The sequence below is a fragment of the Haematobia irritans genome, chromosome 2 (genome assembly GCF_050003625.1).
Source record: "Haematobia irritans isolate KBUSLIRL chromosome 2, ASM5000362v1, whole genome shotgun sequence".
Classification (NCBI taxonomy): Eukaryota; Metazoa; Arthropoda; class Insecta; order Diptera; family Muscidae; genus Haematobia; species Haematobia irritans.
The window spans coordinates 24,288,399-24,315,243 of NC_134398.1; the positions used below are offsets into that span (position 1 = coordinate 24,288,399).

The 26,845-nt window shown below is 26.8% G+C and overlaps 1 protein-coding gene across 1 annotated transcript in view; it reads right to left on the minus strand.

Annotated features, from left to right (window-relative positions):
• Lar (tyrosine-protein phosphatase Lar) overlaps window positions 1–26,845 on the minus strand; it is a gene marked incomplete in the record, with an annotated part of 1,210,349 nt that overhangs the window by 902,501 nt on the left and 281,003 nt on the right. Inside the window, 1 exon segment of the mRNA XM_075293564.1 lies at window positions 15,776–15,802.

A 26,845-nucleotide genomic window follows, 5' to 3' on the forward strand; every position in this document is an offset into this window, starting at 1 on the left:
GAAATTTGGGGAAATTTTTTATAGAATTAAAGACTGGACAAAAATTTATATAGAAATAAAAGTTTGGTCAAATTTTCACTAGAAATAAAATTGTGACTAAACTTTCTATAGAAATAAAATTTTGCGAACATTTTCTATAAAAATAAAATTTTGCGAAAATTTTCTATAGAAATAAAATTTAAAAAAAAAAATCTATAGAAATAAAATTTAAAAAAAAATCTATAGAAATAAAATTTTGCGAATTTTGTTATAGAACTAAAATTATAAGAAAATGTTCTTTAGAAATAAAAATTTGAGAAAATTTTCTATAGAAATAAAATTTTGAGAAAATTTTCTATAGTAATAGGGAGCCACCGTCGTGCAATGGTTAGCATGTCCGCCTTGCATACACATAGTCATGTGTTCGATTCCTCCCTCGACCGAACACCAAAACGTTTTTCAGCGGTGGATTATGCCACCTCAGTAATGCTGGTGACATTTCTGAGTGTTTCAAAGCTTCTCTAAGTGCTTTCATTGCAATGTGGAACGCCGTTCGGACTAGGCTATAAAAAGGAGGTGCCTTGTCATTGAGCTTAACATGGAAACGGGTAGCACTCAGTGATAAGAGAGAAGTTCACAACTGTGGTATCACAATGGACAGAATAGTCTAAGTGCGCCTGATACATCGGGCTGCCACCTAACCTAACCTAACCTTTTATAGAAATAAAATTTTCCATCGAAATAACATTTTGACAAAATTTTTTATAGAAACAACATTTTGAGAAAATTTTCTATAGAATTAAAATTTTGAGGAAATTTTATATGGAAATAAAATTTTGAGAAATTTTTTTTATAGAATTAAAATTTTGACAAAATTTTCTATAAAAAATAAAATTTTGACAAAATTTTGTATAGAAATAAAATTATAAGAAAATTTTGTATAGAAATAAAATTTTGAAAAAATCTATTGCAATAAAATTTTGAGAAAATTTTTATATAGAAATAGAATCTATATAAAATAGATATCTAAAAATAAATTTTTAGAAAATTTTCCATAGGAATAAAATTTTGCAAAAATTTTCGATAGAAATAAAATTTTCTATAAAAATAAATTCTCCATAGAAATAAAATTTTGAGAAATTTTTTTATAGAAATAAAATTTTGACAAAATTTTCTATAGAAATAAAATTTTGACAAAATTTTCTATAGAAATAAAATTTTGACAAAATTTTCTATAGAAATAAAATTTTGACAAAATTTTCTATAGAAATAAAATTTTGACAAAATTTTCTATAGAAATAAAATTTTGACAAAATTTTCTATAGAAATAAAATTTTGACAAAATTTTCTATAGAAATAAATTTTTGAAAAAGTCTATAGAAATACACTTTTGAGAAAAATTTTTTTAGGAATAAAATTTTGCAAAAAATTTCTATAGAAATAAAATTTTCTATAAAAATAAATTTTCCATAGAAATAAAGTTTTAAGAAAATTTTTTATAGAAATAAAATTGTGAGAAAATTTTTTATACAAATAAAATTTTGACAAAATTTTCTGTAGAAATGAAATGTGGCAAAAATTTTTTGTACAAATAAAATTTTGACAAAAATGTCTATAGAAATACAATTTAGACCAAATTATCAATAGAAATAAAATTTTGAGAAAATTTTCTATAAAAATAAAATTTTGATAAAGTGTTTTATAGAAATAAAATTTTTAGAAAATTTTCTATAAAAATACAAATGTGACTAAATTTTCTATAGAAATAAAATTTTGACAAAATTTTCTATGGAAATAAAATTTTTAGAAAATTTTCTATAGAAATAAAATTTTGATGAACTTTTCTATAGAAATAAAATTGTGTATAGAAATGAAATTTGGTGAAAATGTTTCATAGAAGTAAAGATTAGACAAAAATTTCTATAGAAACACAATTTTGACCAAATTTTCAAGAGAAATAAAATTTTGAGAAAATTTTCTATAAAAATAAAATTTTGACAAAATGTTTAATAGAAATAAAATTTTTAGAATATTTTCTATAAAAATACAAATGTGACTAAATTTTCTATAGAAACAAAATTTTTACAAAATTTTCATAGAAATAAAATTTTGACAAAATACATTTTTTTACTTGGTAGTTTTTTGGTAAAATTTTCTCCAAAATGTGGTAGATTATTTTTGGCGCGAATGGAAACCGCGATTGAGATCCAGATATTTCCATAGAAATAAAATTTTTAGAAAATTTTCTATAGAAATAAAATTTTGAGAAAATTTTCTATAGAAATGAAATTTTGAGAAAATTTGTTATAGAAGTAAAGATTGGACAAAAATTTCTATAGAAATACAATTTTCACCAAATTTTCAATAGAAATAAAATTTTGAGAAAATTTTCTATAAAAATAAAATTTTGACAAAGTGTTCTATAGAAATAAAATTTTAGAATATTTTCAATAAAAATACAAGAGTGACTAAATTTTCTATAGAAATAAGATGTTGACAAACTATAGCAATATTTTATTTTATTTTTATTAAAAGTGTTTTTATTGTTATTCTTATTTTATTTTCTTGAGATTTTATTACAATTAAAAAATTGCATGAAAGAGAATAAAAATTTAACTAAAAAAATCTACCTTTGTCTGTCACATCTTACCTCAAAGATGCAAGTCAATTTCTTAAAGAACAAAAAAAACCTTGAGCAGAGCAGAATGTTAAGCAATAAATTCGTGATCCTTTGCCAATTTATTCGTAATCCTTAAACTATACCTATATTGACAAATATCTCACAAAGGTAAGCCGCTCTCTAATGATTTGCCAAGATTTGGCCTTCTTACTTTTCTGCCGCCGAAAATCATATCATCAGCAACATTATCAAGAGTATAAGTCCTTTCGTTTCTGATCCTTAACGCAATTCTTTATTTATTGGACAGTTTTAGTTTAAAACCCATAACAATCATTGTCATCACCATTTCACCAATACTACAATATAGTCAAAGGTATACTAATCTTTGAAATTGAGGGGAATGATGTTACAACAACACAGCAACAAAAGCCTGTGAGACAATTACTGTCACTAATACCAGGTGTAAGAAAGGACACTGTTTTTTATAACAGCCACCAGTTTAACTCCTACCACAATTGAGTCAATGAACGAATGCGTTTCAATATAAATTTACACACAATTTTCTTTAACTAAATTACACCTAAAGCCCACGACACAAATTGCTTTCGCAAAAGAGAGGCAAGGCGGAAACAAACTGTTTGGTGTCCTTGTTTTTGTATTTTTTTTCGTGTCTTTTTTTTGCCATGGAACAATATATTTTAAGATGAGGGGAGGGGCGGCGAAAACTATGCCTGGAAAAATTACCTTTCGTTTTTTTTTTGTTCTTGTCATTTGAGGGTGAAATGGGAGTATCAACAATCGACTGCCTGATCCACTAGGGAAAAGTAATGATAAGCTTTAATACTATCAAGTGTAATACAAGGGCATTGAAAGTAGTAGCTGATACAGGAGGCGGAAAGCAAAGGACTAAAAAGTCTTGTGAAATGAAAAACTTCAATTGAGATTGCCATTAAAGCGTGACATAAAACTTTTGATCGTATGTAGAAAACAAAGGGAAAAATAACATGAATTAGCCCAAAACCCAAAAAAAAAACCAGCAAAATAAGTAGCTGGCATTTAAAGGGCTTGTTTGAGCAAAAAAAATATATCTACTAAGTAGCTGGGGCAAGTAAGGCATTTTTTATCCTCATCGATGGTCATGTAAAACGTGTGCTTAAATTGAAGTTCCACTTTGGATAGAATCGGCTAAGGTTACAAAAAAAAGTGGCACAAAAAGACTCACTTGCAACAAAAGTTTGGACACTTATTCTTAAAAAAATGCACACTTTGTTACAAATAAAAATATTTAAATTAAAAACAAGTATATAAAGCAGTAAGTTCGGCCGGGCCGAATCTTAAATAGCCACCACCATGAATCAAATATAATAGTTTACTTGATAATACATAGCATTTTGGGGGTTTGATGACAAATCTTCTTCCAAGCAAATCATTTCAACCAGTACGCTACCCGAAGAAAAAATTTAAAGATTCTACCTATGAAGATCAGATCAGATTTTGCATTTATGAGAACCATTTTTTTTAGTTTTAGAGAAATCATAGAAAGAGAGCGCTCTCACTGTTGACCACAATTTACCTGTTCCTGTGTCTAGGTTGCATTGCTTCAGGTGCTCTAACCATGTGTTCCGCTTGTGCTCGTCGACTATCTTACTAATCTCTTGATTCAGTTCCCTGATTCTAGGGTCAGCAGGGTTAGCACGACGCTTGGCTGCGAGTCCCGCCGCTTCAGCTGGGAAGTTAGGCCTCACTTGGGCAATTCGACCAGCTGGAATGAAGCGAGCGGCTGCTGCGTTAATGATGTCCCCGAACGCCCTCTGGGCAACATGAACATGAGAGGGGAACGGGAGCTCACTGAAGCAGCGATCTGTATATTTTCCGAAGCCTTCACAGTTGGCTTTCTTTTGGTTTATGAACGTCCGGCGTTCAGAGATTATGAAATCGGAGGGTCGGTTAATGGTGAGAATTATGGGGAGGTGGTCTGAACCCAATGAAATGACGGGTTGCCAGGAAACGTCATTTATGAGACCAGGCGATGCTAAGGATAAATCTGGCGAACTGCTGCAGTCACCCTTAATGCTCGTGGGGGTATCTTCGTTCACCGTGCAAAATGTGGAGTCATCTATCTGCTCTGCCAAAGCTATGCCTCTCTGGTCATTACCCAGGAGAGAATGCCAAAGTTCTTGGTTGGCATTAAAGTCTCCTAGAACCAATCGGCTATTATGGAATCACCCTTCCCATCTTCCAGACATCGGGTATAATGAGCGATTCTAAGGACAAATTGAGGAGTATGGTCAAGCACTCAACTCCTAATATTCCCAACTGCTTCAGCATTAGCATAGAGATTCCGTCAGGGCCAAGCGATTTGGATGATTTCGCGCTGTTTCTGATGACTTCGGTAACTTCGACTATGGTAAATTGTGGTGTGTCATCGGCTCAGAGACCACAGATGCGACGAATGGCTCTCCTTTTCGCTCTATCACACTCGGGGTGCTCGACAAATAGTCGATTGAAGTATTTGGCGCATCTCTTCGGATCAGTCACGTCGCCAAAGGTAACTGAAATACTATCATCCCTAGTAGCGGGGTTCGAGAGTGCCCTCACTGTTGACCAAAATTTATCTGCTCCTGTGCCTATCTTAGGTTACCAAAAAAGCTTATGAGCCTGTGCAACCGAGGTGCAATGGTTAGCATGCCCGCCATGCATACACAAGGTCGTGGGTTCGATTCCTGCTTCGACCGAACACCAAAAAGTTTTTCAGCGGTGGATTATGCTGGTGACATTTCAAAGCTTCTCTAAGTGGTTTCACTGCAATGTGGAACGCCGTTCGGACTCGGCTATAAAAAGGAGGTCCCTTGTCATTGATCTTAACATAGAATCGGGCAGCACTCAGTGACAAGAGAGAAGTTCACCAATGTGGTATCACAATGGACTGAATAGTCTAAATGAGCCTGATATATCGGGCTGCCACCTAATCCTAACCTAACCTAGACCACATGATTTCATTGACCATTCAATCCTAACCAATGGCATTTATCGTAAAAAGTTACAAAAAATGTATTATTTTTAAATATATGTGACATTTAATATTAGTTGCAAATGTTTTGAACACCACTGTATATTCCCTACTTTTAGAGGAAATGTTGCCATACTTAAATTTTTTGCTGGGTTATCTAAAGATAAAAAAAACTAAAATTTTCAACTATTCGATGCTTTTTTCTTCACAAGTGTGATACCAATCGAAACAATCCCAGGTGTAGAGACAGAGAGTGTGAGAGAGAGAGAAAAGACAACCAGCCCAAAGAGATTTGGTATCAATGTGTTGCTGGTTGCTGTTACTCGATCTTATTATTTTTTGCTACCCCATTATCATGCTGAAATGGCGAATCATTGATGGCCATAGCTTTTGGTATCGTATTGACCTCTACGTTTAACCATTTTTATTATTTTGCTGCCTTTATTCGTTTAAGGTTATTAAGTTCTAATGTTTAGTAGTATTTCGCTTTATATTTTTTTTTTTGTTTTGCAAAGCATCGCCTCAGTTACCTTAGCTATTGATAATGGTCATGACTACGTCATGGCCATGAGGATGCTTAAGTTCCAAGGCATGCTTCTTGTTGGCGTTTATTTTCAAGAAAATCCAATCAATTCGATAAGGTTTTGTTGGGCTCGCGCTCTCACTTATTTTGTCGTTCCATTTTTTTTGTTTCTTCTTTCTAATTTTTCATCATCTTAAAGAAAAGGAAAATATTTTCCAATAAAAAAATTGTGTGTGTGTGGGTGGGGGGCAAAAATCACAAAGTTTCCAACTTAAGCCCTGCTATCATCACAATGATGGCAGTAGTGATGTGAATTTGTAAGTGGATACCATTTGGTATTTACAGAAAATTGTAATGCCAAGCTTCTGTTTGTTGGCCCAGTTATTATTTCCACTCACATATGATATGAGATTTTCTAAAATAGTTTTCATAATTCCAAGGTTTTCTTTACGTATTTTATGGAGCCGGATGGGGGGAGGGTATGATGGAGCAAAATTTTACGATGAATGCCTGATGTAAAGGACTTTGATATTTATGAGTCTTACTGCTGACGGCATAGAGAAAACAATACTTCAAAGTAAGAAACATGAATTTGGGGATTATTGAGTAGGTTTTTCATTATTATGAGAAATATTTGTGGTATAGGCTGGGAAATTGTAAAATAATTCAATAAATATTAAATTTATATCCAATAATACGATATTTTTATATGTTTTCTCTTCAAAACCAAATCTTGCCATCAATGATTGCCTCCTATAGCTTTTTTTCGTTTTTAATAAATATTGAACAAAATCTTTTAGTTTATATTTGTACAGGGTTTGTTTGGTTTTTTTATTTTTAATAAAAATTGAACTAAATCTTTCCGCTTAGTAATATACTGGAATGGTTATGTTATGCCTCTAAAATCTCAACTCAGAAGAATCATAAGGAGAACAGGAATACCAGTGGCATATACTTAACCATCGAAAAGATATCCGGACGTATAAAAATATCAACATAATTTTTGGAGCAATGGCAACTGGCAAATTCATGCCGAAGTAATATACCAAAATTTGAAAAAAACTTTACCAAAAAAATTAAAAAAGAATCTAATTTTGAATTTTTTTCTTAATTAGTATAAAGTTCTTTGAAAGAAATATTTTATTTTAAAATCCACCAAAAAAAAAAATTGAAAGTTCTTCTAATGTCACGACACAAAAAGCACTTTCAAAAATCTCTTCCCAAAGATGCTATTTATTTCGACTACACAGGTAGTTCTTTTAATTAAATTTTTTATAATTCGCTCTTTTTTGTATTTTCAATGGCTAATTTTAATTTTTAAGTGATACAAAAAAGGTTAAAAACAGAGTAAGAATAATCAAATGGTACAAACTATTTAAATTTTGTGAAAAAAAATATAAATCCATTCTAGAAAAATTGCGAATTTTTAAAAATATTTGAGGTCAAACGTAATAATGCATTACAAATCATTAAAAAATTATAAAAAAATATATTTATATGGCAAAGTATAACAAAATTGTTTAGTTCACATCAAAAATACTGAATTTGGATCACACCTTACGAGAAATATTTGTGATGGAAATTCAGTACAATGGCTGTTGAAATGGTGGACATTCGTCCTATGACAAGCCGATTTAAAATTGCATCGCTTCTGTGACAATTTTGCATCACTTCTGGATCCAAAAATAACATTTTCACAAAATTTTTGGCGACGCTTTTTTTTGCTGAGAAGTTTATTTCTGTATTTGCAATATTCTATATTTTAATCTCTCCTATTAGCGACAAGTTTTTGCGTTTATAAATATCCCTTGAATTGTAAATGTGGTGAATTTTAGAGGTTTTACCGATTTTAGATTGCACCAACTAGGGAAAGTTACCACATCTACAAAACGGGAAAACTTACCCACAATGGACTTTGATAGTACGACATAAAACGAAAATTAAATTGTTTAAGGATATTAAAGAACATAATGTAAAAATTTTATTCCCATAGAAGATTTTGTCAAAATTTTATTTCTATAGAAAATTTTTTCAAAATTTAACTTCTATAGAAAATTTTTTCAAAATTTAACTTCTATAGAAAAATTTTTCAAAATTTTATTTCTATACAAAATTGTGTCAAAATTTTATTTTTATAGGCAACCTTTTCAAAATTTTATTTCTATAGAAAATTTTGTCAAAATTTAACTTCTATAGAAAAATTTTTCAAAACTTTATTTCTATAGAACATTTTGTCAAAATTTGATTTCTATAGAAATTTTCGGCAAAATGTTATTTTGTATAGAAAATTTTGTCGAAATTTTATTTTCTATAGACAATTTTTGTCAAACTTTTATTTCTGTAGAAAATTTTGTCAAAATTTTATTTCTATAGAAAATTTTGTCAAAATTTTATTTCTATAGAAAATTTTGTCAAAATTTTATTTCTATAGAAAATTTTGTCAAAATTTTATTTCTATAGAAAATTTTGTCCAAAATTTTATATATATGGAAAATTTTGCCCAAAATTTTATCTCTATAGAAAATTTTGAAAAATTTAACTTCTATAGAAAAATTTGTCAAAATTTTATTTCTATAGAAAATTTTATTTTTATAGACAACCTTTTCAAACTTTTGTTTCTATAAGATATTTTGTCAAAATTTTATTTCTATGGAAAATTTTGTCAAAATTTTATGTTTTAGGAAGATTTTTTCAAAATTTTATTTCTATAGCAAATTTGATCAAAATTTTATTTTATATAGAAAATTTTGTCAAAAATTTATTTCTATAGATAATTTTGTCAAAATTTTATTTTATATAGAAAACTTTCTCAAAATTTTATTTCTATAGAAAAATTTGTCAAAATTTTATTTCTATAGAAAATTTTATCAAAATTTTTGTTTTTAGAAAATTTTCTCAAAATTTTATTGCATAGAAAACTTTGTCAAAATTATATTTCTATAGGAAATTTTGTCAAAATTTTATTTCTATGGCAAATTTTATTTCTATGGAAATTTTGTTGAAATTTTATTTTTATAGAAAATTTTGTCAAAATTTTATTTCTATAAAAAATTTTGTCAAAATTTAACTTCTATAGAACATTTTGACAAAACTTTATTTCTATAGAACATTTTGTCAAAATTTTATTTCTATAGAAAATTTTGTCAAAATTTTATTTATATAGAAACGTTTGCCAAAATTTTTATTTCTATAGAAGATTTTGTCAAAATTTAACTTCTATAGAATATATTGTCAAAATTTTATTTCTATAGAAAATTTTTTCCAAATTTTATTTTTATAGAAACTTCTGCCAAAATTTTATTTCTATAGAAAATTTTGTCAAAATTTTATTTCTATAGAAAATTTTGACAAAATTTTATTTCTATAGAACATTTTGTCAAAATTTTATTTCTATAGAAAATTTTGTCAAAATTTTATTTATATAGAAACGTTTGCCAAAATTTTATTTCTATAGAAAATTTTGTCAAAATTTTATTTCTAAATTTTGTTAAAATTTTATTTCTATAGAAAATTTTGTCAAAATTTTATTTCTATAGAAAATTTTGTCAAAATTTCATTTCTATAGAAAATTTTGTCAAAATTTCATTTCTATAGAAAATTTTGTCAAAATTTTATTTTTATAGACCATTTTGTCAACATTTTATTTCTATAAAAAATTTTGCCCAAAATATTATATCTATGGAAAATTTTGCCCAAAATTTTATATCTATGGAAAATTTTGTCAAAATTTTATTTTTGTAGAAAATTTTGTCAACATTTTATTTCTAAAATTTTGTCAAAAATTTCTATGGAAAATTTGTCAAAAATTCATTTCTATAGAAAATTTTGTCAAAATTTGATTTCTATAGAAAATTTTGTCAAGATTTTATTTTATATAGAAAATTTTGTCAAAAATTTATTTTGATTGACAACTTTTTCAAAATTTTATTTTTATTGACAACTTTTTCAAAATTTTATTTCTATAGAAAATTTTATCAAAATTTAACTTCTATAGAGAAATTTGTCAAAATTTGATTTCTATAGAAAATTTTGTCAAAATTGTATTTCTATAGAAGATTTTGTCAAAATTTAACTTCTATAGAAAAAGTTGTCTAAATTTTATTTTTATAGACAACTTTTTCAAAATTTTATTTCTATAGAGAATTTTGTCAACATTTTATTTCTATAGAAAATTTTGTCAAAATTTCTATAGAAAATTTTGTCAAAATTTAACTTCTATAGAAAAATTTTGTCAAAATTTAACTTCTATTTGTTTAAAATTTTATATCTATGGAAAATTTTATTTTTATAAAAAAAAATTTGGTCAAAACTTTACTTCCACAGAAAATTTTTTATTCCTATAGAACAGTTTGTCAATATTTTATTTCTATAGAACATTTTATCATTATTTTATTTCTTTTGAAAATTTTGACAAAATTTTATTTCTATAGAAAATTTTTCCAAATGTTATTTCTATAAAACATTTTGTAAAAATTTTATTTCTATAAAAAAATTTGTCAAAATTATATTTCTATGGAAAATTTTGTAAAAATTTTATTTCTACAGAAATATTTTGTCAATATTTTATTTCTATAGAAAATTTCGTCCAAATTTTATTTTGTACAGAAAATTTTGTCAAAATTTTATTTCTATAGAAAATATCGCCAATATTTGATTTCTATAGAAAATGTTGCCAATATATTATTTCTATAGAAAACTTTGTCAATATTTTATTTCTATAGAAAATGTTTTTTTTTTTATTTCTATATAAAGTTTTGTCAAAATTGTATTTCTTTTGAAAATTTTGTCAAAATTTTATTCCTACAGAAAATTTTGTCAAAATTTTATTGCTATAGAAAATTTTGCCCAAAATTTTGTTTCTATAACGAATTTTGTCAAAATTTTAGTTTATATAGAAAATGTTGTATCTAATTTTACAATTATTAATCGAGCTTTATGGACAGATTTAGATTAAGGAACATGATTAATAGAGTCATTGAAAAGAAAAAAGGCTGTGGAAAGATTCATTCGCCCGAATCGAAACATATTAATCATGTTCCCTAATCTAAATCTGTCCATAAAGCTCTATTAATAATTGTAAAATTAGATATAATGCATTTGAACGTTAATTGCCTGTTTCGGTATCAGGCTAGCATGAAATATAATAAGCAACGAAGAGCCCGTCGTAAAACTAAGAAAATTTTGTCAAAATTTTATTTCTATAGAAAATATTGTCAAAATTTTATTTCTACAGAAACATTTTGTCAAAATTTTATTTCTATAGAAAATTTTGTCAACATTTTATTTCTATCGAAAATTTTGTCAAAATTTTATTTCTATAGAAAATTTTGTCAAAATTTTATTTTTATTGACAATTTTTTCAAAATTTGATTTCTATTGAAAATTTTGTCAGAATTTAACTTCTATAGAAAAATTTGTCAAAATTTTATTTCTATAGAAAATTATGTCAAGATTTTATTTTGATAGACAACTTTTTCAAAATTTTATTTCTATAGAACATTTTGTCAATATTTTATGGAAAATTTAATTTTTATAAAAAAAAAATTTGTCAAAACTTTACTTCCATGGAAACTTTTTTTTATTCCTATAGAATATTTTGTCAATTTTGATTTCTTTTGAAAATTTTGTCAAAAAACTTTTTTTTTATAGAAAATTTTGTCAACATTTTATTTCTATAGACGATTTTGTCAAAACTTTATTTCTATAGAAAATTTTGTCAAAACTTTATATTTAAAATTTACCACGTTGTGGCACATCCCGATTTTAAGGTGGAAGTATAAGAACCCTCCAACAAAGTTTCTGGCGATTTAATATCGGACATAATCGGCCAAAGCAAGCACTTCTGGGTGATTGTAATCCAGACCGGTACAGGAATAGTCTCCCAAGACTGGTACAGGAATAGTCTCCGGTATGTATGGACCAGTCCCAGTTCTTGCCAAAACGTATGGAATGGTCACTATAACTTTATCAGGGATTTCTCATTGACGGGATTAGTAATATCAATGGTATAATAAATGAAAATTTAAAAAAAATGCGACAAACTGCAACACTATTCCTTTTATGCGGACCCATGACAGGATTTGTAATTTGCACAAATTTTCTGTAGGGTCCGAGCTACGAGGTTTTTCGTATGCGAGCAGCTCGTAGGCGATAATTCACCGCCAATCTCACCAAACACCCAGAACACATTCCTGGTCATTAATCCTGGTTTGACTATGGTTTATATTTCTCAGATTATTTTGTCGTCTTTGACTTTCAGTATTTGTTTCTTTGTTCTTGCCAAGCAGATGATCTTCCAGAATATCGGGGGCGGAATGAATTGGGAGACGAAATGGCATATGGAGTTCAAATAAATTTTCTTGTTATGGAACTTGAAGAAAAGAATCAATGCGGTATGTGAGGGTACATTCCGTCTATATTTTCTATATATTTCTATAAAAACAATACATACATACCCTAGTAAAAATCCTACTAGATTTCTCAAATAAAAAAGCTAGTCTAGACAATATAGACATATTTTACATAACACTCTGACCTGAAATGTCACACCGTCAGGTGGCAAAATAGTTTAAAAAAATGTCACCTTTCAGCTTTGCTCTTTCAAATATTTTTGTATTTAACAAATTCAACATCATGATCCATTATTAGAGTTCATTACTGGTCTCTGGCTCTTCTAATTAAAAATTATTAATATTTATGCCTCCACATGGAGTACGAAAAAACAAAATGGGTGTATCTTCAACATTATTTATGATATGGAATTTTTTATGTTGTTTTGTCTGGTCTTTTACATGGTATGCCTTGTAATGGAAATAGTCTATCCTGTTTACCTACCATTTTTACCAAAATGTATCAGCAAATATTGTCAGTTATCCTCGATTGTATTGGTGTGTTTATTCTATGTTTTTGTCATTGTTAGCTTTATTTTTATTCCAGCCCTACGGGATATTAACATGCAATGTAGTAATGTACTTGCCCATTTCCGTTTCACTCCTCTAAATAGTGTACCTAATAGCTAATGTATCTTCCTTAATCAAATAACAACTATCCACTAATTTACCCTAGCATACGAGTTCGTTGAAGCAAACAGACAGACAGAAATATTTAACATGTTTAGCTCTAATTATCAGCGAACGCCCAACATGTAGTGGTTGAATGTTAAATGGGTATATAAAAATAACAGAAATTGAAAAATCAAAAACAATATGACAAAATTTCATTCATGTGTGAAAAATATAAATTAAGAAGTTAAATAATTTTTCGTCCAACAACATGTAAATTGGAGGAAAAAATTTAATTTAATTTCGTTTCAATTTCATTTAAATTTAAATTTCATTTCAATTTCATTTCAATATCATTTCAATTTCATTTCAATTTCATTTCAATTTCATTTCAATTTCATTTAAATTCCATTTCAATTTCATTTCATTTCACGTTCATTTCATTACAATTTCATTTCAATCTCATTTCAATTTCATTTCATTTCTATTTCAAATTCATTTTATTGAATTTAATTTAACTTTATTTAATTTAATTTAATTTAATTTAATTTAATTTAATTTAATTTAATTTAATTAAATTTAATTTAATTTAATTTAATTTAATTTAATTTAATTTAATTTAATTTAATTTAATTTAATTTAATTTAATTTAATTTAATTTAATTTAATTTAATTTAATTTAATTTAATTTAATTTAATTTAATTTAATTTAATTTAATTTAATTTAATTTAATTTAATTTAATTTAATTTAATTTAATTTAATTTAATTTAATTTAATTTAATTTAATTTAATTTAATTTAATTTAATTTAATTTAATTTAATTTAATTTAATTTAATTTAATTTAATTTAATTTAATTTAATTTAATTTAATTTAATTTAATTTAATTTAATTTAATTTAATTTAATTTAATTTAATTTAATTTAATTTAATTTAATTTAATTTAATTTAATTTAATTTAATTTAATTTAATTTAATTTAATTTAATTTAATTTAATTTAATTTAATTTAATTTAATTTAATTTAATTTAATTTAATTTAATTTAATTTAATTTAATTTAATTTAATTTAATTTAATTTAATTTAATTTAATTTAATTTAATTTAATTTAATTTAATTTAATTTAATTTAATTTAATTTAATTTAATTTAATTTAATTTAATTTAATTTAATTTAATTTAATTTAATTTAATTTAATTTAATTTAATTTAATTTAATTTAATTTAATTTAATTTAATTTAATTTAATTTAATTTAATTTAATTTAATTTAATTTAATTTAATTTAATTTAATTTAATTTAATTTAATTTAATTTAATTTAATTTAATTTAATTTAATTTAATTTAATTTAATTTAATTTAATTTAATTTAATTTAATTTAATTTAATTTAATTTAATTTAATTTAATTTAATTTAATTTAATTTAATTTAATTTAATTTAATTTAATTTAATTTAATTTAATTTTATATAACTATTTACATATTATAAAAACTCCAATTTATTCTTTGTTAGCATAAGCCACTTCTGTTGGTATACTATATTATTTATATGATTTCTCAAAGCATACTTTTAGGTGGTGAAATTCTCGTGGTAAGATTTTAGCGCATTCATATTTAAATTGAGTTTCTTGTTATTATGCTTTTGATAGTTTGTATTTCTATTCGTGCATTGTGCATTTAAAAAATGGAATAAATTGCATTTTTCTAAGAATATTTAGCATTTTCCAAAATCCAAAGAAATTTCCCACAGCGGCAATGAATAAAATATAAAGCGTGCTCACGAACAGAGAAAGAGGTGGAAGATGCAAAATAGATCTACAAATGAAATTAAAATGTAGAAAATGAAATTGTGATGCTGGGAACAACATGCAATTTTAATTACAATTTACACTTGAAAAATGTTCTTTAGTATTTTTGTCGACAATTCCTGGTAAAATCTGTTTGCATTGCAACAAAGCATTTCAGCAGTAAAGCCAAAAGATATTCTATTAAGACTATTTCTTGCCGGCTTTATACCACAAGCTTAACTATGCCACAGATAACATTGCTTACCACGGCGACATCTGTGTTGTTTCCTCTAAAACAAAACCACTAAGAATTATTTAAATATAAAGAAGCTCATTCATACCACATGGCTATAAACTACATACTGTGAACAGTTCTTGAATTCTATAGGAATTCACAAAATGTAATTGTATTATAAAAGGTAGCATTTATTCACATACACAAAAAATTTATAGTTTTTGTAGCATATATAAAAGGCTTTGTTTCTTGTTGTTGTCGTGGTTATTGTTTAGCATACTTTTAGGTGGCTAAAACAAAAATGTATCATAGCCGTGTAGAGCTTAATATTCTCTTGTCTATCTAGCGAAATAATAAACAACATTAATCATTTTATTTCCCACTATTCACATAGAAGATATTCCTCTACATGGGACATGAATGTACTTTTTGTTCCTATCCAAAAACCAGGCATGCTTAGTTTATTCACAATTTTAATCCCCCGTGAAGGAAATGTGGTTTTTTGGGAGTCTGTTTTTTTTGTACAGCAGAAATTTTAATTTATTTAGCTAAAGGGAATATAGAAAGCCAGTGCAGTGGTTGAATAGAATATATAATGCTATGGAACATAGGAGCTTACCTTAGGGTAAAAACACCGGTGAGAAACCTTAAAAAGACAAAAACATTTTTGGTTAGTTCGGCTAACATGACATGACATAGTGAAATTTTTGTATAGAAAAGTGGGATTTGAAGTATTAAAAAATCTTTGTTTTTTAGTTAAAATTTCGATCACCAAAAAAAAAGGAAAAGTATGGAAAGATCTTTAGCCACGCATATTTTCTTAATTGTTATTAATTAATTGTGTTTCAAGATAAATTTAACTACAATTAACAAATTTTATTTAATTAATTAATTTTTTTATAAAAACAAAAATCGTTCACAGCAATTTATTGAATCGTTTAGGTGTTCAATTGAATCAATTTAAGTTTGTAATCATCATCTGATTTAAGTTGGCGATTGAAACCAATACCCAGTTGGAGGGTTATGTCTATGATAACATTGAAATTAGGTTAGGTTAGGTTAAAGTGGCAGCCCGATTAAGATTCAGGCTCACTTAGACTATTCAGTCCATTGTGATACCACATTAACTAAAAGTACCTATTACATATGGGCACTTCTAGTTTTAACCGCTGAACCTTCTTGATTATTTTTCTTTGTTGAACCAACCAGATTGTTCCAAAAACAGTAGCAGACTGCTTAAGTTAACGTTTTCCAGATCCGCCAGTAATCTGAAGCTATATGCTCCTAAAAGTTGCTTGCGCTTTACACAAAATGCAGGACACTCACACAAGAGGTGTTTAATTGATTCTTTTTCCTCCGCATCATGACAGCTCATACAATAGTCATTATACTTCGCGCCAATAGTTTTTGCAAAATCACCTATCAGGCAGCGACCCGTTATAGCAGATATCAGGAGTGATATCTGACGTCTCGAGAACATTAGCATATCTAGTGTGCGGTTTAAGTTGAAATGGGGCCATATTTGCTTGGTGTCGTTACAACCCTTGCAATTCTCCCATCGAACATTTGCCATCATAACAGCCTTCTCACGCAGCATGAGCTTGCAGGTAGCTAGGGGCATACCAACAAATTCTAGTTCCCCTGGAATATGTAAGGTAGTCCCTAGCCTTGCCAACTCATCCGCTTCGCAGTTCCCCGGTATGTTCCTATGGCCAGGCACCCATATTAGGTGAATATTGTACTGCTCAGCCATCTCATTGAGAGATTTGCGGCAGTCGATGGCCGTTTTCGAGTTGAGGAACACAGAGTCCAAGGATTTTATTGCAGGTTGACTGTCTGAGTATATATTAATGCCCACATTTTTTGGAACATTACTTCTCAGCCAATTCGCCACCTCTCTTATTGCTAATATTTCAGCCTGAAAAACACTACAGTGATTAGGTAATCTTTTCGCTATTCGAAGTTCCAGATCATTAGAATATACTCCGAACCCCACTTGTCCATCCAATTTGGAGCCATCAGTGTAGAAATCTATATATTCTTTATTCCCCGGGGTCTGTGTGCACCACGCCTCACTGTTGGGGATTAGAGTCTCAAACTTTTTGTCGAAAAGTGGACTCGCCAAAGTGTAATCCACTACGTTAGGCACATCTGGCATTGTTTTGAGGACAGAACTGTGACCGTAACCTTTATCCGACCACAGCGATAGTTCGCGCAACCGCACAGCCGTTGTTGCAGCTGACTGTTTGGCCAAAATGTCTAAAGGCAATAGATGCAGCACGACATTAAGGGAATTTGTTCCTGTCTTGCTGAATGCGCCTGAAATACACAAACACGCCATACGCTGAACTTTATCTAAACAAGTCGGTTTCTGAAGTGCCGGCCACCAGACTATAACACCATATAGCATTATAGGTCTAACCACTGCCGTGTATAGCCAATGCACAATTTTTGGTTTCAGTCCCCACTTTTTTCCTATTGCCTTTTTGCACGAGTACAAAGCTACAGTTGCCTTTCTCGCCCTTTCTTCAATATTAAGCTTAAAGTTCAGCTTCCTGTCCAAAATAACGCCAAGGTATTTTGCACATTCACCAAAGGGAATTTCAATACCCCCTAAGGAAATAGGCCTAACCGTGGGAGTTTTGCGATCGTTGCAGTACATGACTAATTCTGTCTTTGCAGGATTTACCCCAAGACCATTGTCTTTCGCCCATTTCTCAGTCATCCGGAGGGCCCTCTGAATAATATCTCTGATTGTGGATGGGAATTTTCCCCTGACTGCCAGAGCCACATCATCTGCGTATGCCACCACTTTTATCCTTTCTTTTTCTAGAGTAACCAGAAGGCTATTTATAGCAACATTCCAAAGAAGAGGTGATAGGACTCCTCCTTGGGGAGTGCCTCTGTTCACATACCTTTGTATGTTTGCTTGAAATTGCTAGAGCAAATTAATTGCTAGAGCGGTAGGAGATGAAGAGTATACAGCAACAAACTCGTGGTCAGTGTTACCGTTAAACATTTACAAAAAGTCGAATATTCAAAAAAAAAAAAGGTCTCACAAAAAAGTCGCTTACATTTGTGAGGTCTTTTTATTATCAAAATAGTTCTATAAAAAAACACCAAAACAATAAAGGAACAGTTCCTTTAATATAAAAAGATACATAACCAATTTATTGCTACATAAAATCCAGTAAAACGTAAACTTGCAAGAGAGTAAAAATTTATTTTTTTCTCTTTGCTAAAATTAGCAGAAATGTACGCGAACGCCATTATGTACCAATTTACCATCAGCTTTGAAACCACTTAAAATAATAAAAATATTTATTTTTAAAACTTCACTGAAATATATTGCTCGTATAATTTGTTTATGACAAACTCTTGCAAGTTAAGTGGCAAAAAATTCCTAGCAAAAACTTACAACTTCTCTAGTACTCAAATGTCACATTTGATCTCTCTCTGGCTCTCTTTTGTTGGCTTTTTGAGTAAACGAACGAATTCCAGTAAAAATTTGTAACAATTATCAAAAATTATTTGGTACTAGAACTGATTTATTCGCAAGCGTGCGACTAAAGTCGCACATTTTGCATATTTTAATAGGTTGCAAAATGCGACTAAAGTCGCACAACGGTAACACTGCCCGTGGTGATTAAAAAATCTGCCTAAAAAAGAAAACGTTTAACGAATTGTCTAGAAACCATTCCTGTAAATGGTGGGAGGTATGCTTTAGATCATTATCCTGGTGAAATATCCAAGTAAACGTAGCCATCGTGGTATAATGGTCGGCATACCCAACTTGCATACAATGGAACATGTACTTTTACTTTTAGCAATATTTTATTTCTATAGATAATTTTGTAACAATTTTATTTCTATAAAAAATGTTGTCAAAATTTCATTTCTATAGAAAATTTTGTCAAAATTCTATTCCTATAGAAAATTTTGTCAAAATTTTATTTCTATAGACAATTTTGTCAAAATTTTATTTCTATAGAAAATTTTGTCAAAATTTTATTTCTTCAGAAAATTTTGTCAAAATTTTATTTCTATAGAAAATTTTGTCAAAATTTTATTTCTATAGAAAATTTTGTCAAAATTTTATTTCTATAGAAAATTTTGTCAAAATTTCATTTCTATAGAAAATTTTGTCAAAATTGTATTTCTATAAAAAATTTTGTCAAAATTGTATTTCTATAGAAAATTTTGTCAAAATTGTATTCCTATAGAAAATTTTGTCAAAAATTTTATTTCTATAGAAAATTTTGTCAAAATTTTATTTCTATAGAAAAGTTTGTCAAAATTTTATTTCTACAGAAAATTTTGTCAAAATTTTATTTCTATAGAAAATTTTGTCAAAATTGTATTTCTATAGAAAATTTTGTCAAAATTGTATTTCTATAGAAAATTTTGTCAAAATTGTATTTCTATAGAAAATTTTGTCAAAATTGTATTCCTATAGAAAATTTTGTCAAAATTGTATTCCTATAGAAAATTTTGTCAAAAATTTTATTTCTATAGAAAATTTTGTCAATATTTTTTTTCTGTAGAATTTTTTTTTCAACATTTTATTTCTATAGAGAATTTTCTCCAAATTTTATTTATATAGAAAATTTTCTCAAAATTTTATTTCTATAAAAAAATTTCTCAAAATTTTATTTTTATCAAAATTTTATTTCTATAGAAAATCTTGTCAAAATTTTATTTCTATAGAGAATTTTCTCAAAATTTTATTTCTATAGAGAATTTTGTCAAAATTTTATTTCTATAGAAAATTGTATTGTATTCTATTGAAAATTTTCTCAAATTTTATTTCTATAGAAAATTTTCTCAACATTGTATTTCTATAGAAAATTTTCTCATTCATTCATTTTTCAAATTCTCCTTTGTTAATTTGATTTTTAAATACAATTCATTTAATGAGATTTTATCACAGTAGATATTACAACAAATGAGACTCTGGCAATATAAGCTATGTCATTTAAGATACATATTATTAAAGGCAAAAACAGTTTACAGACCTTTATATGAAATTAAACAAAAGTCAAATATTGTTGAAAATTAACATGCATGCAAATTAACATGCATTCAATAACCTAAAACAAACATATATTTTCAATTTGATAATTTAATAGAAAAAAAGCAAATATTTTAATATACTTGCTCTACACAAGACCTTATCAAACAATAAGGGGGAGTTTCAATTTTGGAAAAATAATTTAAATTTTCTCAAAATTTTATTTCTAATGAAGCTTTTTATCAAAATTTTATTTCTATAGAAAACTTTAGCAAAAATTTATTTCTATAGAAAATTTTAGCAACATTTTATTTCTATAGAAAATTTTAGCAAAAATTTATTTCCAAAGGAAATTTTTTTGCTATAGAAAATTTTCTAAAAATTTTATTTCAATAGAAAATTTTGTCAAAATTTTATTTCTATATAAAATTTTATTTCTACTGAAAATTTTGTCAATATTTTATTTCTATAGAAAATTGCTACAAAATTTTATTCCTGTAGAATTTTTTCTCAAAATTTTATTTCTATAGAAAATTTTATTCTTATAGAAAATTTTCTCAAAATTTTATTCCTGTAGAAAATTTTGTCAAAATTGTATTCCTATCGAAAATTTTGTCAAAATTTTATTCCTATAGAAAATTATCTTTCTATAAAAAATCTTGTCAAAATTTTATTTCTATAGGAAATTTTTTCAAAATTTTATTTCTATAGAACTTTTTTTCAAAACTTTTTTGCTATCAAAAATTTTCTCAAAACTTTCTTTCTATAAAAAATTTTCTCAAAATTTTATTTCTATAGAAAATTTTGTCCAAAATTTATTTCCATAGAAAATGTTCTCAAAATTTTATTTCTATAAAAACTTTTCTCAAAATTTTATTAGTATAGGAAATTTTGTCAAAATTTTATTTCTATAGAAAATGTTGTCAAAATTTTATTTCATAGAAAATTTTCTCAAAATTTTATTTCTATAGAAACTTTTCTCAAAATTTTATTTCTATAGAAAATTTTGTCAAAATTTTATTTATATAGAAAATTGTATCAATAATTTTATTTCTATAGAAAATTTTGCCAAAATGTTATTTCTATAGAAAATTTTGTCAAATTTTTCATTTTATAGAATATTTTTTCCAAAATTTTATTTCTACAAAAAATTTTGTCAAAATTTTATTTATATAAAAATTTTTGTCCAAATTTTATTTCCATAGAAAATGTTATCAAAATTTTATTTCTATAGAAATTTTTCTGAAAATTGTATTTCTAAAGAACATTTTGTCAATATTTTATTTCTATAGAAAATTTTGTCAAAATTTTATTTCTTTCATTCGTTTTGTTTTGTTATTGTTGGTTTTCCTCTTTAATCATTGTAGTCGTTTTCTTGATTTCAACCTAAAACCATGCATTGACTAAACTACAAATGTAGCTTAACCAACAGAGAAAAAGAATGTTTGTCAAATTTATTTGGGCAAAGCCCTATAGACTGCAAGATGGTTGGATGGACGCACGTTTCGGAGTTACCACGTTCCACATCAGCACCCTCTACTTGCAGCAAAACTATCAACCAATTATCAAAATAAATTCAGGCAGTCCATTCAACCCAACAATGAACCACACTTGAACCTTCCGAAAAAAGGCTTTACATGATAGCCCGCTTATGCCGACATAAATTCGTACAAACATGTCTCTTTTCCTTTGCCACCGTCAAATCATCGATTTGAGTGCAGTTGGCTGGGTTTATTTTGAGCGTGCTTCCTCTTCCTTCATTCGTTTTGTTTTGTTATTGTTGGTTTTGTTCTTTAATCCTTGTTATTGTTTTTGATTTCAGCTTAAAACCATGCATTGACTAAACTACAAGTGTAGCTTAACCAACAGAGGAAAATAATGTTTGTCAAATTTATTTGGGCAAAGCCCTATAGACTGCAAGATGGTTGGAAACGGTGGAAACGTGCGCCCATCCAACCATCTTGCAGTCTATAGGGCTTTGCCAAAATAAATTTGCCAAACATTATTTTCCTCTGTTGAAGCTACACTTGTAGTTTAGTCAATGCATGGTTTTAAGCTGAAATCAAAAAAACAACAACAAGGATTAAAGAACAAAACCAACAATAACAAAAATTTTATTTCTATAGAAAATTTTAGCAAAATTTTATTTCTATAGAAAATTTTGTCAGCATTGTATTTCTATAGAATTTTTTTTCAAAATTTTATTGCTATAGAAAGTTTTGTCAAAATTTTATTTCTATAGAAAATTTTGTCAAAATTTTATTTCTACAGAAAATTTTGTCAAAATTTTATTTCTACAGAAAATTTTGTCAATTTTTTATTTCCGCAGAAATTTTTTTTTCAAAATTTTATTCCTATAGAAAATTTTCTCAAAATTTTATTTCTAAAGAAGATTTTTGTCAAAATTATATTACATGTTAGCCTGATACCGAAACAGGCAATTGACGTCCAAACGCATTATATCTAATTATACAATTATTTTTCGAGCTTTATGGACAGATATAGATTAAGGAACATGGTTAATAGAGCCATTGAAAAGAAAACGCCAGATACCAATCTATACACGCCTGGACTGTACATGTTTCGGTTCGGGCGAATGAACCTTTCCACAGCCTTTAGTATAGATCTGGCTGGGAGAGATAACTCAATTTTGGGCCCTTTATGCTAACTCCTTATGGAGAAAACATTTGGGAAATTTCCTCTTACAAATTGAGTCATCTTTTCTCCCACTGTACATCATCTTTTCATATAACTTACAAGTCCCTTAATCTTATTTTTATTTCGTTTTGTTACATAGTAGTGCAACAACACGAAATTTATTTTTAGAAAGCTAATTTGTTAGAATTCACCTAAGTGGTGAACAGTCGAACAATGCTTATTGTTTCTACAGTCAACTACAACATATGACAATTAACAGAAACTGGTTTCCAGGATACAACAACAATTCTAACGCGTACATTAGTCGTGTTTTTCCTAGTTTTACGACGGGCTCATCGTTGCTTATTATATTACATGTTAGCCTGATACCGAAACTGATACCGAAACAGGCTAACATGTAATATAATAAGCAACGATGAGCCCGTCGTAAAACTAGGAAAAACACGACTAATGTACGCGTTAGAATTGTTGTTGTATCCTGGAAACCAGTTTCTGTTAATTGTCATATGTTGTAGTTGACTGTAGAAACAATAAGCATTGTTCGACTGTTCACCACTTAGGTGAATTCTAACAAATTAGCTTTCTAAAAATAAATTTCGTGTTGTTGCATTACTATGTAACAAAACGAAATAAAAATAAGATTAAGGGACTTGTAAGTTATATGAAAAGATGATGTACAGTGGGAGAAAAGATGACTCAATTTGTAAGAGGAAATTTCCCAAATGTTTTCTCCATAAGGAGTTAGCATAAAGGGCCCAAAATTGAGTTATCTCTCCCAGCCAGATCTATACTAAAGGCTGTGGAAAGGTTCATTCGCACGAACCGAAACATGTACAGTCCAGGCGTGTATAGATTGGTATCTGGCGTTTTCTTTTCAATGGCTCTATTAACCATGTTCCTTAATCTATATCTGTCCATAAAGCTCGAAAAATAATTGTATAATTTTTGTCAAAATTTTATTTCTATAGGAAATTTTATCCAAATTTTATTTCTATAAAAAATTTTGTAAATATTTTATTTCTGTAGAATTTTTTTTTTCAACATTTTATTTCTATAGAGAATTTTCTCCAAATTTTATTTCTATAGAAAATTTTCTCAAAATTTTATTTCTATAAAAAAATTTCTAAAAATTTTATTTCTGTAGAAATTTTTTTCAAAATTTTATTTCTAACGAAAATTTTCTTAAAATTTTATTTCTATAGAAAATTTTGTCAAACTTTTATATCTATAAACTTTTTTTCAGAATTTTATTTCTATCAAAATTTTATTTCTGTAGACAATTTTTTCAAAATTTTATTTCTAACGAAAATTTTCTTAAAATTTTATTTCTGTAGAAAATTTTGTCAAAATTTTATTTCTATAGAAAATTTTGGAAATATTTTATTTCTATAGAAAATTTTGTCAAAATTGTATGTCTATACAAAATTTTGTCAAAAAATTTATTTCTACAGATTTTTTTTTCAAAATTTTATTTCTATAGAGAATTTGCTCAAAATTTTATTTCTAAAGAGAATTTTCTCAAAATGTTATTTCCGTCGAAACTTTTTATTGCTATCGAAAATTTTCTAAAAATTTTATTTTTTTTTCAAAACTTTCTTTCTATAGAAAATTTTGTCAAAATTTTATTTTTATAGAAAATTTTGTCAAACGAAAATTGTCATAACGACAATTTTCTTAAAATTTTATTTCTATAGAAAATTTTGCCAAAATTTTATTTCTATAAATTTTTTTTTTCAAAATTTTATTTCTATCAAAATTTTATTTCTGTAGAAAATTTTTTTTATTTCTAACGAAAATTTTGTAAAAATTTTATTTCTATAGAAAATTGTGCCAAAATTTTATGTCTATAGAAAATTTTGTCAAAATTGTATATCTATAGAAAATGTTGTCAAAATTTTATTTCTATAGAAAATTTTGTCAAAATGTTATTTCTATAGAAAATTTTGTCACAATTTTATTTCTGTAGAAACTTTTCTCAAAATTTTATTTCTATAGAAAATTTTGTCAAAATTTTATTTCTATAGAAAATTTTGTCAAAATTTTATTTCTATAGAAAATTTTGTCAAACGAAAATTGTCATAACGACAATTTTCTTAAAATTTTATTTCTATAGAAAATTTTGCCAAAATTTTATTTCTATAAATTTTTTTTTTCAAAATTTTATTTCTATCAAAATTTTATTTCTGTAGAAAATTTTTTTTATTTCTAACGAAAATTTTGTAAAAATTTTATTTCTATAGAAAATTGTGTCAAAATTTTATGTCTATAGAAAATTTTGTCAAAATTGTATATCTATAGAAAATGTTGTCAAAATTTTATTTCTATAGAAAATTTTGTCAAAATGTTATTTCTATAGAAAATTTTGTCACAATTTTATTTCTATAGAAACTTTTCTCAAAATTTTATTTCTATAGAAAATTTTGTCAAAATTTTATTTCTATAGAAAATTTTGTCAAAATTTTATTTCTATAGAAAATTTTGTCAAAATTTTATTTCAATAGAAAATTTTGTCAAACTTTTTTTTCTATAGACAATTTTGTCAAAATTTTATTTCTGTAGAAAATTTTGTTAAAATTTTATTTCAGTAGAAAATTTTGTCAAAATTTTATTTCTATAGACAATTTTGTCAAAATTTTATTTCTATAGAAAATTTTGTCAAAATATTATTCTATAGAATGTTTGGTCAACATTTTATTTCTATATAAAATTTTCTCAAAAATTTTATTTAAAATTGATCTAACAGCAGTTTTTCATTAATACAATGATTTCGTTGTATTTAAAAAGATTTCTTAAGTATTTAAAAAGATTTTTTTTTTCAATAATACTTTTCCTTGACACAACGAAACTTTTTCTATATGTGTACGATCCTATTTACCTAAAAGTAGACAACATGATTTCCTATACATCTGGCTACGTCTAAATATATAACCGTGTGATTTTCCCCCAATTGTAAAAATGAAAATGGCCACAAATTAGTTTCAAAATAGATGTCATCAAAAATGTTATCAACAAATATCGAATATAAATTTAATTTGTACACGATGACATGTAAGCTCAGTTACATAGAACAGATCAAGTTCTATATACCATCGACCAGAGTGATTGGATATTGGAGAACGAAAAAAAAAAACAGAAAATAAAACAAAATAACACAAATCGAATGAGATGAAACCATAAAACCCGAGAAAACAAGCTATGGGATCAAAATGATGGAAAATGTGCACGAAATACTAAACAAACATACAGAAATCATATTAAATTTCCACCACCGCCAAAATAAATTCAATTATAACCAAATAAATGTTAAAAGTACACAAACAAAGTTATTATTTGATGTCATACAATCATCATATATAGATGATGGTGTAACCATAGAGAAAACAAGGAGTTTTCAAAATGGCGCGGGGGGCGTCTGCAAATGTAAGACCAGGTAGCAAAATACCATAGGAAAATAACGAGTGACGAAAGTTAAAAAGAGGTAGTTGGAAACGGATATACCAACATGTCATCAAAATCGAGAAGTAATCCCTTATTTCCACGACACTCGGAAAAGCTATTGCAATTTATTGATATTTAGCAATATGAACGAGGACAACAACAATAGGGCGGTGATGACATTTAACACAAAAAGAGAAAGGAGGGAAAGGAAAAACAAACAAATATTTTTCTTCTCAATGGAATTAAATAAACATAATTGTGTTATTTGATCTAATCGAAATTGAAAGAAAAACTCAAATAGCATTATATGGTCTCCTTGTTCACTACGATTCTTTATACATATACAATATTTTTCTAGCTTTTCACAAATTCAAAAATTGAGTTGAAGAATGTTGTAGTAATAGCTTTTTAATATAAACTGAGAATGTCAAGCGATTGCTCAATAAATTATATACCTTTTCTGCCATTTTCAAATTGCAAGTATCACAAATATTGAGATTTTCAAGCCGATTATCATGGGGGAACGTATACATGAATACGGCTTTTTTGATTGAGTCACGTTTTCCCCTTATGACAATGTAA